The sequence below is a fragment of the Callospermophilus lateralis genome, chromosome 1 (genome assembly GCF_048772815.1).
Source record: "Callospermophilus lateralis isolate mCalLat2 chromosome 1, mCalLat2.hap1, whole genome shotgun sequence".
Lineage (NCBI taxonomy): Eukaryota > Metazoa > Chordata > Mammalia > Rodentia > Sciuridae > Callospermophilus > Callospermophilus lateralis.
The window spans coordinates 164,835,318-164,855,265 of record NC_135305.1 but is presented as its reverse complement, the minus strand read 5'-3'; positions in this window follow the sequence as shown (position 1 = coordinate 164,855,265).

The window sequence follows — 19,948 nt, the reverse complement described above, 5'->3', positions numbered from 1 at the left end:
AAGTTTAAGACAATTACTTATTTTCTATATTTAAATAAGTTTCCTCTTTTCTGATCCTCAAATAATTTAAGGTATAAAGTGTAAGTAATGACTTTACTATACTTTTACATTTGTCAATGTGTTTATTGTAAATGTTTTGCTTTTATATCAGGCATATATTTTGGTCAAATGTTGTTCAATCTTTAGAACAGGCATGAGGTTTCAGATTTTAAAGAAATTTAAAATTTGAATAAGGCTTTGAAAACCTTATTTAACTTCTTATAATTTCTGGGAGTATGAATTCTCCATTGATCAGTAATGTTTGAGCAATAGATGGCCAAAAGCTTTGAAAGATTTTTTTCCACTTTTATTCACTCTAACCATAACCAGTACATATCCTCAGGTACATAGTAATCACTCTAACCAGTACATATCCCCAGGTACAGAGTAATGGGTGAACAACTGATGGAGACTTTGTCACATTGTCAGTTTTTATATTTGGATAATTTCTCTCTGGTATGATCATTTTGGTATGGATTAAATTTTGACCCATTCTTAAAGAAATAGTACAGTATTCTCATCTGTAGAGCTTGTCTCTAGTATGATTCTTTTGATGTCTAGTAATAAATGATATATGATTAAAATCTTTGTCACATTCTTCACATTTGTAGGGCTTCTCCCTACAATGAATTCTGCTGTGGGAAATAAGGTCTATTTTTTCACTAAAAAGCTTTGCAACATTGTTTACATTTGTAGAGCTTCTCTTCACTGTTAGCTCTGCTGTGGTTAATAAAAATCAATTCTTCATTAAAAGCTTTATCACATTCTTCACACTTGTAGGGCCTCTCTTCAGTGTGTTATTCTGTGGAATAATAAGAATTGATTTGGTTTTAAAAGCTTTATCACATTCTTCACATTTGTAGGACTTCTCTCAGTGTGAGTTCTGTTGTAGTTAATAAGATACATTTTTTGACTAAAATGTTTGCCACATTATTCACATTCAGAGGGCTTTTCTTCAGTGTGAGTTATGCTGTGGTAATGCTTTTACTATAAGCTTTTTCATATCTTCACATTTGTAGGACCTCTCTCCAGTATGAATTCTTCTCTGGATAAGAAGGATTGATTTTTTCTTTAAAAGATTTATCACTTTCTTTACCTTTGTGGGCCTGCTCTCCAATGTGAGTCCTATTGTGGTAAATAAAGCCTATTTTTGACTGAAAGCTTTGTCATATTCTTCACATTTGTAGGGCTTCTTTCCAGTGTGAGTTCTGCTATGATATATTACGTGTGATTGTTGACTAAAAGCTGTGCCACATTCTGCACATCTGTAGGGTTTCCATCCATTATGAATTCTGCTGTGGATAATAAGGACTGATTTGCTTTTAAGTGCTGTATTACATTCTTCACATTTTTAGGGCTTCTCTCCAGTGTGAGTTCTGCTGTGGTAAGTAAGGCCTTTTTTTTTTTTTTTTTTTGACTAAAAGTTTTGCCACATTCTTCACATTTGTAGGGCTTCTCTCCAGTGTGAATTCTGCTGTGACATATTAGATTAGATTGTTGACTAAAAGTTTTTCCACATTCTTCACATTTGTAGTGTTTCTCTCCAATATGAATTCTCTGGTGGTGAACAAGGCCGGATTTTTGATAATATAATTTTGATAATATAATTTCAGAAATCATACTCACAGTTTTCCATATTTTTCTTTGTCATAAATGTCCATATTTTCTACTTATCACTTTTTGAAATATATGCTTTTTGCCCTGTGCTAGTGAAAATTGTTGGGCATGATGAGAATTCGTGGCTGAAATAAAATCCAAATAAATAAGAGTTTACTAACTAGACTGGGAAGAATATATTTTGCATACTTAACCTTTACAATTATAGCAATGTAAAAACATTGACACTGGTGCAGATTAAGAAACCCAAAGTCATCATTATTCCATAAGTATATAAGTTAAATAAAAATGTAAAGATTAATTTATCAGTAAAAGTTATTCAAACTATTGTAGAGACCACAGTATCCAAGCTGAATACCTTACAAAGTAGAATAATACAGTAAAGGAAAGAAAAGTATGTTACTTTTATCAACCACAACCTTTCTTTGTGTATCATATAGCATTGTGTATTCAGGAAATATCTACCAGCTGTCTTCACTCATGATGTAATGAGGGAAATACAAAACATATACAAAAGTTTGGTATTTTTTTGAAGAGTGTCTGAGAAATAGGTTTCTATCCACCATAAACAGAAACCTGGAAATAACAGGTAGATTTTGGATGATAATACCACAGATATTCTGTAAGTGTAAAGAGGGTATGAAAATTTAAGAAGAAATATGGACAGAAATTTTAATGAGAAATATACATATATATGTATAGAAGATTTTCAATGAAAACAAGATTGAGAGGCTATAAAAACCTTCCATAGCCTATGTCCATATCCTGTGGATGAAGCCAACACAAAGCAATCAAAATAATAAATGGCTTTTTAAAAATAAATTTGTTATTTGCTGATATGTTTTAATGACAATTTCAACTTTGTATTTACTAACATCACGGTATTTGAAAGTATATATACAAGGCGAAATGACTAAATGAAGTGAATTAGCATATGCATATTTCATATAATTATCAGTTTTGTGCTTACAAATTATTCATTCTAATACTATTTAATCAAGAAAATAATACACCACATTCACTATGTGGTATAATAAAACTCTTGACCTTCTAATGCCCATTAAAATAAAAATTTGCAGACTTTGACTAACAATATGTCAACAATGCACAAAACACAGTACATGGTAAGGACAATTATACTCTCTAAATTTCTGACTTCCTAACATAAGTTATATGCTCCTGAAGCTGACCCTCTGCTGTATTTCACTTAATGCAAAGTCCTGCATATTCATCTTATAATATTTTAAATGACAATATATTTCTTTTTATTACTAAATAATAATAACATATAAATACAATATTTTTACTTATTTAATCATTGATGGGCACATAGATTGAGCCCATATCTTGAGTATTGAGACCAATGTTTGCAATAGACCCAATAGTAGAGATATCTCCAAAACATGCTGATTTTATCACTTATGCATACGTATTTAGTATTGGCATTTCTGAATCATGAATTAATTCAACTTTTAATTTTTTATGTGTCATGCTTGGAATTAAGTTTAAGGGTGCTATACCAGTGAACTACAACAGAACCCATTCTTAAAATTTTTGAAAGATGGTGTATCCAATTCTCTGTAACTTGCCTTGAACTTGAAATATTTTTTGCATATCCTCCCAGTTAGCTAGGATTCAAAATGTTAGCTCTGTAATTCCCTGTATTTTTTAAAAATAAAAACTTCCATACTTTTTTCAAAAATGACTATATTATTTATAGTTGGCTGTTTTTACTAAAAATAATAATAATAATAATTAAAATAGTAAAGCAAATAAAGTGCAAGTGACAAAACAGCATTAGGGATTTGACATTAAGATACTAAGAATTATGAATTACACAAAAACACTGAATAACTATTTGAAAAAAGTTTAGTGAGCTAAATTCAGACAAAAATTGTTAACATAAATAGGCAGAAATTGTGTATGTGAAAAAGTCCTTAAGAAAAATTTACTGAAGGAGGCATGCTCAGTGTGCAAAGCTATAGTCCCAACAACATGGAAGAGAATGAGCAAGGAGGACCTTAAGTTCAAAGTCAGTCTTAGAAACTTGGTGAGATCATGTGAAAAATTAAAAACTTAAAAGATATATAATGGTAAGTATGAGAGGAATCCAAGCATGCCACTATGAAAAGCAATGAATTGCAAGTTAAACCATTAAGCAAAGTAGAAAAAAAAACAATTATAAAAATATTAATAAAACAACTTATAGAGTAAGAGTAATAAGATTATCACTTTGAAAAATTTGATTGTTAATGTATTATTCCCAAGCAAATATCAAACCAAAAGCACTAACAGAATTATATCTAAAACAAGGAACTTCCAAGTTAGTTCCATCAGAAAGTGTGGCAAGAAACAGAGAATGACCTACTCCCAGAGAAACACTGGGGCTCTCCAGCCCTAGGCTGGTGGGAGTGGTGGGGATAAAAGGGAAAAGTCATAGCCTCTGCCCTGAAGACACCTAGAGGTTCTACTGAAAATGCCCACTGGTTGGCCCAGGCCATAAAGAACTTGAAAACCTCTTCTCCCACCTAGATGAACTGATGGTGGCTTTGACCTGTCTTGCCTTGGACCCAGGACCCCTGGGGGGCCAAGTTTCTTGGTCCAATTCTGTCCATCCCAGCTAAAGCCAGCATTAAGAAAATGGCACCTTGGGTGGTGGGTTTGTAGTATGGCAAAAAGAAAACATGGCAGCCAACAAAACATGTGGAAGTCAGCAGGGAGTTTGATGGTTCAAGACAGTTACTGGACATCAAAGAGCTTGGACAATAAGTGCATACTAGGGCACACTTTGACTTCTCCTTAATGGCTCCAGGAGACCACATCTGTTCAGTTGGCTCAATAGGACATGGAGAATATGTTGATCCATGAGAAGAATGTACCTCTTGCCAGACTGGTTATATGTAAAAGAAAATTTTCACATTATAACCATTGTTTGCTGTGTGTATTTTACTTCTCATAACTGTATATATATTTGACAAGGCTAAGTACTTATTTGAAAATATATAGACTTTCTAGATATTCTAAAGTGCTTGATGCATATCAAAAGTAGAAGTGGTAAAATATAACATATTTTCTAAATTTATTTTTATAAAATTCTTATGAAATATTTTTGGGTGGGCTAATAGCAAAATTCCTTTTTGTATAATACATATTGTGTGCTGGTTCTCTGGAGCACCCTGCCAGTGTGCTTACAAAGATGCAGGAGTAAGCATTGTTCCTATGTCTTTGGGTTTTGTTTTACTTTGTTGTGTGCATAGTATATATAAAAAACAAGAGAGTCCTAATCCACATCTAGTGTTTCTAGATGCTTAAGTGGTTGCCAGTGTATGAATTTGTAAAGAATTTTTTTTCTGTTTGTTGAAAGTCCTAGGAATAATTGCCTTCTGAAAATTTGAGCATTGCACCACACTGGATTGGTAAAGAGCCAAAAAACTCGTATTTTGAAGAATACTCAAAAAATTTTTATTACATATATGCAGTTTCTTTAAGACTGCCATGTACATAGTGGTCAAATTGAGTCCTTAATTGAAAGGTCTATTTGTCTAGATGATTAGAATTTACTGGTCTGAGGTTATAGCTCAGTGGTAGTGTGTAATAATGTAATAATAAATAATTCACATTTTATCTGTGCAAAAAAAAAAAAAAAACAAAAACAAAAACAAATGCCCTTTTTCTTGAAAGCACAAATCTGAAATTTATTCCTTCAAACAAGTTCCCAAAAGACATTCTCCATGAAAAGAAAATTAAATAACAATAATGAATTAAGAATTCTGAAGGAACATTATGCTTATGTAGGAAAGCCAAGTTTTTGTAGTTCTCTAACATCACATCTCTGTATAAGTTTCTCTGAGTTGGTTGAAGGCATTCCCACTCCTCTTCAGTGAAATCAATGGCCACATCCCTGAATGTCAACAGCTCCTGAAATAAGAATAGGTAAATAAATAGCACATTGACCACATGATCATTTGCAGAGTTTGTAATTTAATTTTATTTAAATTTGTACAAAGACTTGTACAAAGACTCTCATGTAAGTGATCAAATTAATTATTTATTAAGATACATTTAAACACAGTGATATCATTATCTACCTTTGACTAATAAGTGACAAAAGGGTATATATACTCTGCTTATATGAAATAAAATATAAAACTCAGGCATCACCACAAAAATATACATTCTGTAATTTTTTATTGCATGAGCTAAATGTACATCTCTCTCAGATGAGAAAATTATGGTAATTAAGAAAGAGAATTCTCAAATTGAATCTTATTCATTAGCTCTGGGATGGAGCTGGGTTTTCTCAATATGTAGCAAGCTGTCTAGTGATTCCAATACCAGTTGTATCAGATAAACTTTTTAAATGCAACAAGGTAAACCACTTAAAGAAAACATTGACTAATGAATTTGAGTTCAAATAATTTATGCTATTTATGTATGTTATTAAAATAGCAAATAGCAAAAAAAATCAAGGCCCCTTTTAAGCAAGTGGACTTGGAATAAAGACACATTGTTGGGTTCTAGGTATGATGGTACACACCTGCAATCCCAGAAACTTGGGAAGGTGAGCTAAGAGAATTACAAATTCCACACCAGCTTCAACAACTTAGCAAAACCCTGTTATTAATAAAAAGTGCTGCATATAAGGTTCTGTGGTTAAATGTTTCTTGGATTAATCCCAGTATCAAAATAATAATAATAACAATGACAACAACAACAAAAAAAACAACAAGTCTAATTTGGAAGCCCAAATACCTCTACTACACCATATGACTCATATGACTTTTCTTATTAGTTTAGAACTTGGTTAGTAACACTTATTCAAATATATATATATATCTTTTGGGTTTTTGTTTGTTTTTTGTTTTTGTTTTTTTTCTTACTGTCTAGTAACTGGAATGGAATGTGGAATGGACAATGGCCAGGATTTGGTAGGAGAAATTTAACCTCTGGAAACTTTCTGGTTAAAGATTTCTTCTCTCACTCAGGATAATTTCTTCTCTTTTTCAGATCAGAGAAGAAATATTGGTTAGGAGTTGTACTCATCAACTGAAGAAATGCAGGCAAGTCAAAAACACTTATTGGAGTAAAGACAGCCTCTTCCATAAATGGAGCTGAGAAAACTGGAAATTCATATGCAGTGAAATGAAATTAAGCTCCAATCTCCCACCATGCAAGAAACTCAACTCAAAGTGAATCAAGAACCTAAGAATTTAACCAGAGACTCTGAACCTAGCAGAAGAAAAAGTAGGTCTTAATCTTTATCATGTGAGATTAGGCCCCAATTTCCTTAACAGGACTCCAAAAGTGCAAGAAATAAAATTAAAAATCAATAAATGGGAAGGATTCAAACAGAAAAGCTTCTTTGCAACAAATAAAACGATCATTGATAATAAATCAATGATTCATCAATCACCTCAATGATGAAGAGAAAACCTACAGAATGGGAGCAAATTTTTACCACACACGCACACATGCACACATGCACACACACACACACACACACACACACACACACACATATCAGCTAGAGTACTAATCTTTAGGATATATAAAAAACACAAATTATTTAACACCAAAAAAGCAAATAGCCCAATCAATAAATGGACTTAGTAACTGAACAGACAATTCTCAGAAAAAGATATGCAATCATTCAACAATATATATATATTTCTCTAATTGCTAGAAAGGTTGATATATATATCAACCTTTCTAGCAAACCAAAACTACTTCTAAGATTTTATCTCACTCTACTCAGAATAGCAGCTATAAGGAATATAAGCAACAATAGGGTTGGTGAGGATGTGGAGGAAATAAGCCAAAGTATCCATTATAACCTTACATTTTTTTTTCATGTGATAGATTAAACTAGAAAATAACCCCCTAAAGCAACATTGCCCAGCAAAAACAACACCTGAAACACATGATAAATTAAATTTGCCTAGTATTCACATTAATAATGATAATACTAATAACATTAAAAGAAACAGCTGAAATTGATATTAATAACATAACCCAGAATATCCAGAATATTACCTTTATGGGACTAATAAAATACTAAGCCTTCATGTTTGACTCTCTCCATCATATCTAAGTTCTCAGTTATCCACATTTCAGATTTGAAAGCTATGGATACCTGATGTCAGGGACTGAAAGGGCCTGGTCTCTCTCTATTTCTCCTCAGGCCCAAAAAGTAGAATAAAGAAATGTCTAGGGCGAGCAGAAAGCTCCAACCAGGAAGTGTCCAAAAATAGGTCATTCTTTCCTACTTTATAGTGGTCACAGATTTTTTTTCTCATTACAGATATCAGAGAGTAAATAACGAAAGATGAGGTTCTAGGGGGATGCAGAGCTTGCAGTCTTTCCCAGTGTTGACCTATTGTTTGAATACATAAAACTTATACTTATTTGGAAATTTGAGTTTATATATATTGGCCAGGCTTTAATATCTGTTTCCTGCTGTGGACAAATTCCCACAACAAATGAGAAGGTTGGCTCGGACTCAGGATGGTCTGTTTCTGATTTCAAAGCATAAACACCTCCACCAAATCAGAAGACTCTTGCAACATTTCTTATACTTCTCATATTGGAAAGTCACAATTATTCAAAGAAGCAGAATTTGTGATATATGTATATAAATTTAGTCCTATGAATTACACAGTAAAACACAAATAGATTCTCTTATATCTTTTAAATCATCTTGGAGCTCCCATTTAAGTATCCAGGGAATCTTACTTTACATTTTCAGGACAAATAATGCACACATGATGAAGGTGAGAAGAGATGGAAAACAGGCTTCAGATCCCTAAGCTTTTCTTTATTTAGCAGTTGAGTCTGTTGGTGTAACCCTCGTGAAGCTCATTTTTGAGGAAGAAAATGGCAGTGGGCTGAAACAAGGGTCTGGACTCTATAGGCTTCATTTAGGGTGGGAAAGTAAGGCAATTACTGGCGTTCCTTTTATTGAGTTCCACTTATCAATTAGGGTGAGAAAGGAATATGAATAGGAAATTTCCTGTGGCTTATTGTATTGGGGACAGGGGACCCATTTTGTGGGAAGGGTGTCAAGTGACAGTCATGTGCAAGTTCCTTTTGTGTGGTTTTTTTTTTTTTTTTTTTTTTTTTTTTTTTTTTTTTTTTACTTTGGCTGACCTGGGGTTTTAAATGACAAGAACTTAGGGAAAATGGTTTTAGACTTATTTTCCATGTTTTTCAAAATTTGCATCAAGGGCAAACACCAGCTAAAAAAACCTCAACACCCCTTTACATATAAAAATATAACTCGATATTGAAGAGGTGGGAATTTTAATCAAGGTTTATTTATTATAGAACAAGTTGATCTAGGGGGATGTAAAAGACCACCAAGCCCTATGTTTTTAAAACAAAGGAGGACATGGGTTACACAGGCATGCAGCTTTTTTTTCCCTAATTTTATAGAGAGCATTGAGTAAAGAAGAACAAGGTGGGATATACAATTACTGAAAAATCAGAGATTTGAAATCTGGATTTCAGACAGGAAGAATGAAAACCAGCCTCTATCTCAGAGCAAAGCCTGTCCAAGAAAGGGACATGACCTTAGTCCTTGAAAATACCCACAGAGCACTCCTAAGCACCTTCCCACCCTGCTGAGTTGTTTATCTACAAATAACAGGAGAGATCTGCTGCACCAGGTGTCCCTGTCTCAGTCAGGCTAGGTGGGGATCCACAGCAGCCCCCTAGCAGCCACCAATCAGCATGAGACAGGGAAATACCTGGGATGCCAGTGGTTTATGGTGATTGATAACAAGTTGGGAAACCATGTAGTTCAGCACGTACACCCCTCTTGGCTTAAACCAATCAGTTCAAATGAATACCCCTTTTGTACTGACCAATCACCCCTACCCAACTTGTTCCCGCCAGTGAATGTGCTAATCATGTTTTAGAGTTGTTATTTGATTTTCCCGCGGTGTGTGATGATTTGCTATGATATATGTGAAGTCACTGCCCTCTCCAAAGAATGTATAAAACTGCTGCAAACCCTGGGCCCGGGGCTTTTCAGTGTCACCAGTTGCTGTGTGTGTGCGCGTGAAGGACTGAGCTAGCTTGCAGTAAATGCCTCTTTTGCTGCTTACATCGATCTTGGGTCTCTGGTGGTCTTTGGGGGTCCCGAATTCGAGCATAACAATATATATATATATATCAACAGAAAGATAACTCAAACTTGTCATTTGAGAAATTGAAAAAGAAAATATAAAAAACTGTGATTTTATTTGCCACTGAAAAACCAGCCTCTACCTCAGAGCAAAGCCCATCCAAGGAAGAAGCATGACCTTTGTCCTTTGAAAGACCCACAGAGCACTCCTAGGCATATTCCCACCCTGCTAACTTGTTTATCTACAAATAACAGGAGAGATCTGCTGAGCCAGGTGTCCCTGACTCAGTCAGGCTAGGTGGGGACCCATAGCAACCCCCTAGCATCCACCAATCAGCATGAGACAGGGAAATACCTGGGATGCCAGATGATCCTCCCAGTAGTTTATAGTGTTGAGAAATGATGTAATTCAGCAGGAACACACCTCTTGGATTAAACTAATCAGTTCAATCTGTTCTTGTAATAACCAATCACCTCGACCCAATTTGTTCCCACCAGTGAATGTGCTAATAATGTGGCAATGTAATAAAACCTCTCAAAGTGTCCTTTGGAGTGCTTAACTTGTGATCTACTCACTGAAGAATGTGAAGAATAAATCCAAGCATATTTTCCCTAAGCTTTTGTCATTTAAAATCCCAGGCCTCAGCCACAGTGAAAAAACACAAGATAAACTTGCACCTGACTGGCACTTGACACCCCACCCTAAAGTGTCAACCAAGCCCAATACAATAAGCCCCAAGACATTTCCTGTTTATATTCCTGTCCCACCTAATGGCCTGGAGACTCCCTGTTTCCTGGGATTCTGTCTCCTTGGATGAAGGGACATAGGATGTGAAGTATTTCATGCTGCTCTCTGATGCACCCTGAACCTCTACCTTCCTCACAGGCTCTGACACATTTGGAAGCCTCTACTGGGGTAGAGATTTAGATATTTGGGATATACCTAAAGACATTTCAGTATCAGGCTATGATGACATCAATTTAGTTCAATGTTTCTTTTAAGTAATTTTAACGTTTGCTTCTCAGTAATGGCGTCCAAGGTATTTTGAGGACCACTTTTCCTTCATTAATGAAATGGGAACAATGTTTCTTTTGAATAATTGACTGGGAATCTTAAGGCACATGTACAGTTTTACATGGATGCCCAGTACATAATTATAAAAAGTGGACTGTTGAATGAGAAGAAGGAAGGAAGACAGGGGAAGGAAAGTAAATGCCACATGTTGCATTCAAGAGCCCCACCTACCCCCATGAAGCTTAAGCTAACAGGATACATGCTTAGTCCTCACGTTTTGGTGAAAGTGATAGGCCATTTTCATAGCTAAGGCCAATTTTCCAAATGCCATTAAAAAATGGAAAAAAAATCCAATCATTGACCAGTAAAAAATATGCCCAATATCCTCCAAGCCTTGTCACAACATGTGCCTTTTTTAGTCACTGAGGTCAGTACACACTTGTCTTCCTTAATGCAGCCATCCCTTTCAGACATTTTGGGCCATGTGCTGTGCTCAAGTCTATCAGACTATTGACCATGGTAGACATGGCCTAGTCTTACCAATATTTTGTGTCAGTGCACGTAGCAGTCCAATAAGAAGAAATGATAGTAAGAAAACTGGGGCTCTAGTTTCATTCTAGTGTTAACAAGCAGCATGGCAACATATGAAAAGACAGAGAAAGAGACACAGAGAACTGTGGCAGTGGCTGGCAGCATGGTATGATGACCTTGAGTTTCTTTACAGTGCTAGAGTAGCAGGTAGAAGCAAAGTGTTCACTTGTGAATATTTATTCTGAATGGTTAACTGGCTGAGGTCAGGGTCACGGCTCAATGCCCAACCAATATTGATACATTCAGTCACATATGGATGTCAATTTCAAGCCTGAATATTTGAGAATAAAAACCCTCAAGATGACTTGAATTCAGCAAATTTCAATGCCATTCTTCCTCTATGTCTCCTCCTATGAAGCAGGGCAACCTAGGCCACTTGGATGAGCTTCCTAGGCTAAAATTACAGTGACAGCTGTGTAGCAAGGCAGAGTTGGGTGTCCCAGGTAGCTCTGAGGCTGTTGAGTAGGTACGGGGAAGGTTTTCTTGGCACAAGCTCTGCCCTTGAATTGTTTGGCATTCTGTCCCCTCAGTCTCCTTGTGTCTCTGATGCCTACTCAGCTCTCCTACTGGTGTAGTTGTGCTGAATCTGGGCATGTGGGAAGCAGCATGCCTTCCTGGCCATCTCCCATTAGAACTGGGAAAGGAGTCAGGGGTGGCCACACTGAAGCTCAATTGAGTAACAGTGCTGAGCAGCAGGAAACAGAGTGGCCACATGTGAGAAAAAAAGGGATCAGGACACAGCCTGAATTTTCTAAGACATAGTGACTCCATATTGCTTTCTGAGTAAGATAACATTTATTTATTTTTTTAAAGAGAGAGAGAGAGAGAGAGAGAGAGAGAGAGAGAGAGAGAGAGAGAGAGAGAATTTTTAATATTTATTTTTTAGTTTTTCGGCAGACACAACATCTTTGTTTGTATGTGGTGCTGAGGATCGAACCCGGGCCGCACACTTCCAGGTGAGCACACTACTGCTTGAGCCACGTCCCCGGCCCCAAGATAAAATTTAATATATATACAGCAACTGGTTTGAGAGTCCTCACCCACCAGATAGCAAGCCTTGGAGTTTTCAGGATAAGAGTGAGGAGGGTAGGGCTACTCAAATCTTTTTTAGGTGAACCAAGCTTTTGACTTCTAATTGTATAGGATCAATAGATTCTATTAGGTCATGTGGTTCATCTTCCAGGTGAGAGATTGTCATTGTGACTACATGGACTATAAACACCAGGGGATAGATAGTTATATAGTAAGGAGTTTGCACTCTCTTTTCTTGAAGCTATAAGCTCAATGTAATTTTAGTTGGAAATATTCTCAGTTGAATAAATGTTAAACTTATGCTAGTATTTAGGAGACATTGATTCAATACAGCTTATTCCAGATGATTGCACAAGATAGAAAGAGAAGAGCCCTCTATACTGGCTTCATTTTCTGTAAAGGGAATTGCTTCTCTCCCATGCTTTCAAAGACCCTTTTTTTTTGGAGTTGGTGGCTTCTCTTTCTTCCCATGGAGATTGGTCTCTGGCAGACATTGAGCTTCCACTGGACAGAAGGTCAGTAGGACTCTGCTTAGCCTAGAACTGCCTGGCTTCATGGAGACATCATGCAAACCTGGTTTCTTTTTCCCAGAGCACATAACCAGTCTAATCATCACAGAAGAAGTAAATTGGGAGTTATGATATTGAAGCTAGATTTAAAGTTAGGTAGTCAGTGTAGTTAGGTAAATCAGGTCTAATATCAAGTAAAATCCAAAATGGAGGCCATGTTTAGAATGAATTCTGGGAAAAGTTGAACAACTCTTGGAATGTTAATGAAGTCCAGGAAAAAGCCCAAGGCCCAGAGCCCATCCCCAAAAAGTGTTAATGAAACAGCCCCCAGCAAACTTGAAGATGCAGACTGAAAAGTCTTTCCTGCCCAAATTACTCCTTTGGCTCACCTGTGCCCCACCCTTAACAGAACAAAAGACAGGAATGTGACAGGAATGCAAAAAAGCTAAATGAAGACTATAAAAATGGGAGACAACTGTGCTTCCACGGATTTCATCTCTTGGGTCCCCTTCTTCCTCTGGGAGAAATCTTTTCTGCTATCCTTTAATAAACTTCTGTTTTCCACTCTGACCTTGCCCTGGCATGCTTCTCTGGTGTTATTCTTCAACATTGGAAAGCAAGGACTTGTCACCGGTCGACAGCAGTAAAAATATGACCAAATTTTTAGGCCAAAAGGTGCTGGAATGGTCTACAAACCTGGAATATCATATGTCTGCAAGGGAATGTGGTCAGAATCTAAGAATGCAGTGTACAGAACAAGGAGCCTGATGATGAGGACAAATTTGGTTTACAATTTACTGGCCTCTTCATTGGACTTCCCTGATCTCATTCTCAGAGTGCAAGGGACACTGCAAGCATGCCTAGATCACTGCTTGTGGCAGAGGAGCACAGGATTCATTTGTGTTCTGGTGTGACCTGCCAGTTCTAATTCTCCAAACTGAGACTGAGTGGATGTCGGGTGATTTTGAATGGTACACAGATGGCCACTATTTGATTTAGTGTTTCTATGGAATTTTGAAGTTAAATTTTATTTGAGGCAAGTAGTCCTCATTTTGATTGACAATTGCCATAAACAGTTCAGGCTTAACACAAATTTTTGTAAGTATAATACACAAATTAAATTAAGAAAAATAGGTAAATAAAAAATAATATATGTGCCAAAATTGCAAAGGTGATATGGAAATAAGTATTTGTGGAAACTTCTAGAAGACATGAGTAGGTAGGAATCATTTTGAAACTCAGCAAAAATCTGACTGGTTCAGGGTTTCTGCTAGGTGCTGTAAGGGAGTCTTTATTCTTTCTGCTTCCTCTTTTTTCTCTAGGTATATAATAATCTTTTTTTTTTTAACCTGCAGAAGACTAGCAGTAAGTATTTATCCCAAGATTGATTTAAAACATACCTTTGCAGACCAAATTTGTTTTCATATTCTGGCTATACCACTTTCAAGGCCAGTGGCCTTGGGCAGGAAGTTTAATTTTCTCTCAGCCCTGGTCTTCTGATCTATGAAGTCAAGATATCCTGGTCTCTTGGTTCCATGAGTTGGCAAGAATGGAGGCTTCCTAGGTTATAATGGAAACAACCGTTTTCCTGAAAATCAGAGTGGTGTTTGCCCAGAGGGTTTAATCTTTCTCCAGTATCTGTTTTTCCTTCTTCCAAAAGTAGCCCCTGAATTTTACTTGGACTGCCCTCTGCATTTCACTCCATGTGTGGTGAGTGAGGCAGGTGACAAGGCCTAACAAGTCAAAGCATGGAAGTCCCCTGAACAAGGAGCCACTTAGCCTGCCAAGTTGGTTTGAGCTAGTTGACAGATGGTCCAAAAAAGTTAGTATAAAAACCTTACTGTCATCTTGGAGCTACAGTGATGATCAGAAAATGGAATAGGAACAGAGAGATGAAGACTTGGATCACTGATACCAGCTGTGCCTGCATTTAAAACTACCCTCAGGGTTTACTTGTAAAAGAAAAACAACACCCCCACCCCCCACACACAAACACAACTTTTGCCTTTTTTTACTTTTGGCTAGATTTCTGTAATTTTAAATCAAGTGTATTTACTCATATATGGTTTTTCTCATTTCCATTTCTTTTATATTAATGGAGGGACAAGAGGATGGTACAAAAGAAGAAAAGAAGATTATATCTGAGAAAATAAAATCAAATAACCCAAGTGATAAATGGGCAAATAAATTAAGCAGACTTCTCAAAAGAAGAAATACAAATGACCAATGAATATATAAAACAATGTTCAACATCATTACCAATTAGGGAAATACAAATCAAAACTGTACTGAGATTCCATCTTAAACCAGCCAGAATAGCAGGCATCAAGAATACAAATAATAAATGCCACAATGAATGTGTAGAAAAAGGAACACATTTTTATTCTTGGGGGGGAAATGTAAATTAATATAACCACTATGGAAATTAGTACAAAGAATCTTCAAAATACTAGACATGAAACTACCAATATGACCTATACCACTCCACACTGTTTATCCTAAAAACAAAAGCCATCATGCTACATTGGTATGTATATACATACCAGTTATAATTGTTTATAAGCACAATTCACAGTAGTCAAACTATAAAACCAGCCTAGGTGTCCATCAGGTATACATAGTTAAAGATAATGTGGTATATATACGTAAGACTGGAAGACACCGCACAACACAACACAGATCACCAAAGAGGTTCCACTTTATTACAAAAGGCTGTGTGTTTATATAGGTCTAAGGAGAGGTAGCAGGGATGAGGTAGATAACAGGTCACCCGTTTATTGGCAAGCTCTTCCATATGTCAGTTCCGGAGCCCAAGAAGTTAATTCTTATTGGGGCTAAGGCTTCCCAAAAGCAGAATTTGAACATTGGCGCCTGTGGGAACGTTTCACGCAAGTGAAAGAAACAAAGTGGAGAAAGAGGGTCGTTAGACGCCATGTTGGGGTTTTTCTCTGGGGTGCTGCTGCCATTGTATGTTTTCCCAACATTCCTCCCTTTTTGTTTTCTTAAAAATTGGTACATCACTGGTCATATCTGGCTGCTTCCTGCTGTGCGGGGGCAGCGTAGGGCCTAGAAGGGGAAGTGGAGGAATGTTGTGGGGGGGCAGGTCTGGGGATATCATGGCAACCAGAAATAAAACCCAGTGGCTATAGACAGCTACTTCAGTAGGGGTAAAGTCTATAGTCGAACCAGTCCTGGATGGAGGAGATTGTTGGTATCAGCCACTGGTCCTGTAACAGAGAGTCTAGGAAATATTAGAAGTCTTGCCTTGACATGGTGTCACTAGGACCCGAAGAAGATCAGAGCAAACAAAAGCAGGATGAAGATAAAATTAAAGCAAATGTCAGTTTTTGGCAGGAGTTCCATGTCGGGGGACTGACAGAGAAGAGGCCAAGGGCCATGAGGAGGCTTAAAAGGACATAAAGGCTCAAGAATCCAGGATGGCAGATTAAGAGGTTCTCCAGGCTCGTTGTCTCCCACTGTCCAATGTCCGTTGCATTCCCTCATGCCTGGTAGTGACCTTCAGCAATGAATGAGCTGTTCTCTGGAAGATGTTGGGGGCTCATCGGTCATCAGAGGCTGGTAGTACCTAAGCAGAGGCTGGTTGAAAGTTTCGTTAGAGATCTTTTGTAATTGGCCCTGTAGGAAGCGAGGCAGACAGGGCAGGAACAGAAACATCAGAAAAAGAAGACATATTGGCCCTAAAAGAGGAAACAGCCATGATTGGAAATGGGCTAAAAAGAAGGTGGCAAATGGGTTTTGGTTTGGTGGATTTTTCAAAGAGGTAGCCAAGTCGGTGAGCTTGACTACATTAGTTTCCATAAGGCCTGATTCATTGATGTAGTAACAGCATTCTTCCCTCAAGAAAAGACAGGTTCCACATTTTTCGGCTGTAAGTCTATAGCTCGTCGATTTTGAAGAGTAACTTGAGCCAAGGATGTGACCTGCCTTTGTAAGGATGCTAGAGATTCTGCTGTAGAAGTGAAAACTTGTTCAAGTTTAGAACTTAAGCCCTGTACAGCCCATAAGGAGTGTCCTAGAGCTCCACCAGAAATTTCTGCTCCCGCTGCAGATACAACCAGTGAGAGACCCACCAGTATTGGAAGGGAAGCAGCCCGCTTATTCTGCACTGGGGGAGACAAGAGGGTCTGCACTTCAGCTGGGGTATAAAGAGTCAATTGTGGGACAAGTGTCACCAGTATACATGGGGTAGAGGTGTTGGTGAATAAGATAGTGATGAGAGAACCATTACACCAGAAGAATGAGCCAGGTGGTCCATAGAGGGTGAAGTTAAAGGTGATGTTAGAGTGGCAAAACTTTGACTGGGAGACACCCAAACCCAGAAGGCAGCACCGGGGAATCACAGTATGGTTAGACTCCTTGGGCTCCCATAATGGAGCGTTGGCTGAAAGGGTTCAGAGAGAACGGCGGGCAGATGGAGTGGAGAAATTTGAGAGATCAGAAGCCGAGACATTCAAGGGAACTGTTGCAAGCAACAGTCGAGTCAGAGAGGCGCATGAGCAGCAATAAGTTGGTGTGATGGCAGGGAGGGTTAGATTTAAAAAGATTACAGATTCAGTAAGTAGTCGTAGCCATGAATACTGTGGTGAACTCCCAACATTAGGCTCATATGGATCCTGTATGGAGTCTAACAACTGCTATTCAGAATGCTTTAAGAGGAGGATGATGTCCCCTGGAAAAGGGTGATGACTGGGAAAATACCACTTAGAAGAGTGGGAGTGATGGTAGAGTATGGGTGGTTACATGAGACAGGTGAAGCTTTAGAGGATAGTTAGGATGTGGAGAGCAGGAGTAAAGGAGAGGTCTAGGAGGTGACTCTTGAGGCTCCTCTGGGGTAGTCTTGTCATCATCAGGTGGGGCGGCCTCCTGATGATATGGCTTCAACAGGATTCCTCAGTTTGATCTGCTATGAAGCATAGCATTGCTGAACATAAGTGGGATGAGGTGGCCCAATTGAATCCTGTAACATTAAGGGCCCGATTACAGCCAGTGAAAGGCCAATCACCTTGGCCCATAGACTGAGAGCGGGTGGTGCCATCCTGTTGCCATGTCGCTTGGATGTAGAAGCGCCATCTGTGGGTTGGGATAGAAGCTTGAGAGAGATTAATGATTAGTAACAGGAGAGGGTTGGCGAGAAATCTTTAAGTTTGGTGGGCCCCAGCATGGTGGAAATGTGACTGTATGGGGTCCTGTCTGGTGAGGTTTCAATGACTGAGAATGTAGCTCTCGAAGTAAGACTGCATCATCCGGTTGAAGAGGGTCTGATTTAATTCCCAATTGTGCTGGAACAGAAGTAACAGATGGTGCAGGAAGACACCAGTCTGTGTATTCTCTTAGGAGTTTGTACAGAAGCATGAGATAGGGCAGGTGGGACAAAAGGGGAGGAGGAGTGACAGGAAAGTTTTAGTTGATTAAGAAAGGCATCCATAGAACAGCTCAAAGGGGCTAAGGCCTGAGGGGGCTCTAGGTGTTGCCCGAATTTGGGTGAGGACCAATGGCAAAAGATTGGGCCAGGACAGTCTGAGTTCAATAGCAAGTTTAGTGAGATGATCCTTGAGAATGCCATTAGGCCTCTCAACCTTACCCGAGGATTGGGGTCAATGGGGGATGTGGAGCCTCCAAGTGCTGTTAAGGCCTTTGGAAACTAGTTAAACAATCTGAGAAGTGAAGGCTGGACCATTGTCTGACTGGATGGAGGCAGGAAGTTCAAACCTAGGAATGATCTGCTCAATGAGGTTTTAGGCAACAGTGTCATCAGTTTTCCTGGAGGTAGGGAAGGCTTCTATTCAACTGTAAGAGAGTGCTATCCCCAAATTACAAACAGTGAAATCCTGTGTCAAGGCCTGACCAAAGTGGTAGGGACTGTCCCTGAAGACTTGGAGTAGGCCTGTCCTTGTCAGCTGTTAAAACCTAAAGAATGTAAGGTCTTCCCATGTGAAAGCAAAGAGGTAATAAGAGTCCGGATGCAGAGGCACTGTAAAAACCTTAGGTTTAAGATCCAGGACAGTAAAGTGAATGGTCAAAGGGGGATATGAGAAAGAAAAGCATGAGGGTTGGATACCAATTGGATGGGAATAACTGCCTCATTAATTAGGCAGAGTTCCTAGACTAAGTGATAGGCTCCTGAGGGTTTGCATATCAGAAATATAGGAGTATTACAGAGGGAGTCAGTAAGGATTGGGAGTCCCTCGGCCAGCAACAGGTGTATAATGGGCTTAAATCCCTCCCTATGGGTTTTAGAGAAAGGGAATTGGGAACACAAGGAAGTTTAGTTTGGTGTTCCAGCTGGGTATGGACTGGCTTGTGGTGGGAGGCAATTACAAGCATGGAGATGTCTCAGACCTAGGGATCAGGGGGCAATGGCACAGTGGGTACTGTCAGGTAATTAGAGAGGGTAAGAGTTAAAGGCTGAAGAAGATGGGTGGTAGTATTCTTGAGGTGTAATTGGAGGGTGGCTCCTAATAATTGGAGAACATCTCTGCCTAGGAGAGAAACTGGACAGGATAAAATAACCAGAATAGTGAGTGAATGGGTCTCCCTAAGGGCACAGAGCAGCTTTACAGTTCTGTTTGGTGGGGAAAGGTTTGTCAGTGATCCCCATAACTGAGACGTGGGAAGGAAACCGAGGCCTTGAAGGGGCAGGCAAGACAGAATAGGTAGCCCGCGTGTCCACAAGGAAGGCTATGGACTTACCCGCTGCCTGGAGCATTACCCTGGGCTTGGAGAGGGCTGAGGGGGTCTTTGAATCTGGCCTCCTCAGTCTTCTGCAAACCCCAAAAGTTCAGGAGAAGGGACTTCCTGACTGGTCATACTCCCGCAAAGAGGCGCCAAGGAAGGGCCAGCCAGGGGCAGTCAAACTTCCAATGACCTGTCTGCTTAGAGGTGGGGCATGGCCTGAAAGGAGGCCGTGGGCATTGGCAAGCACAGTGATCTTCCCATCCATATTTGAGGCAAGCCTCTGGTGGAGAGGAATGCTGTTTCCCCTCTGAAACTTTTTGCTGG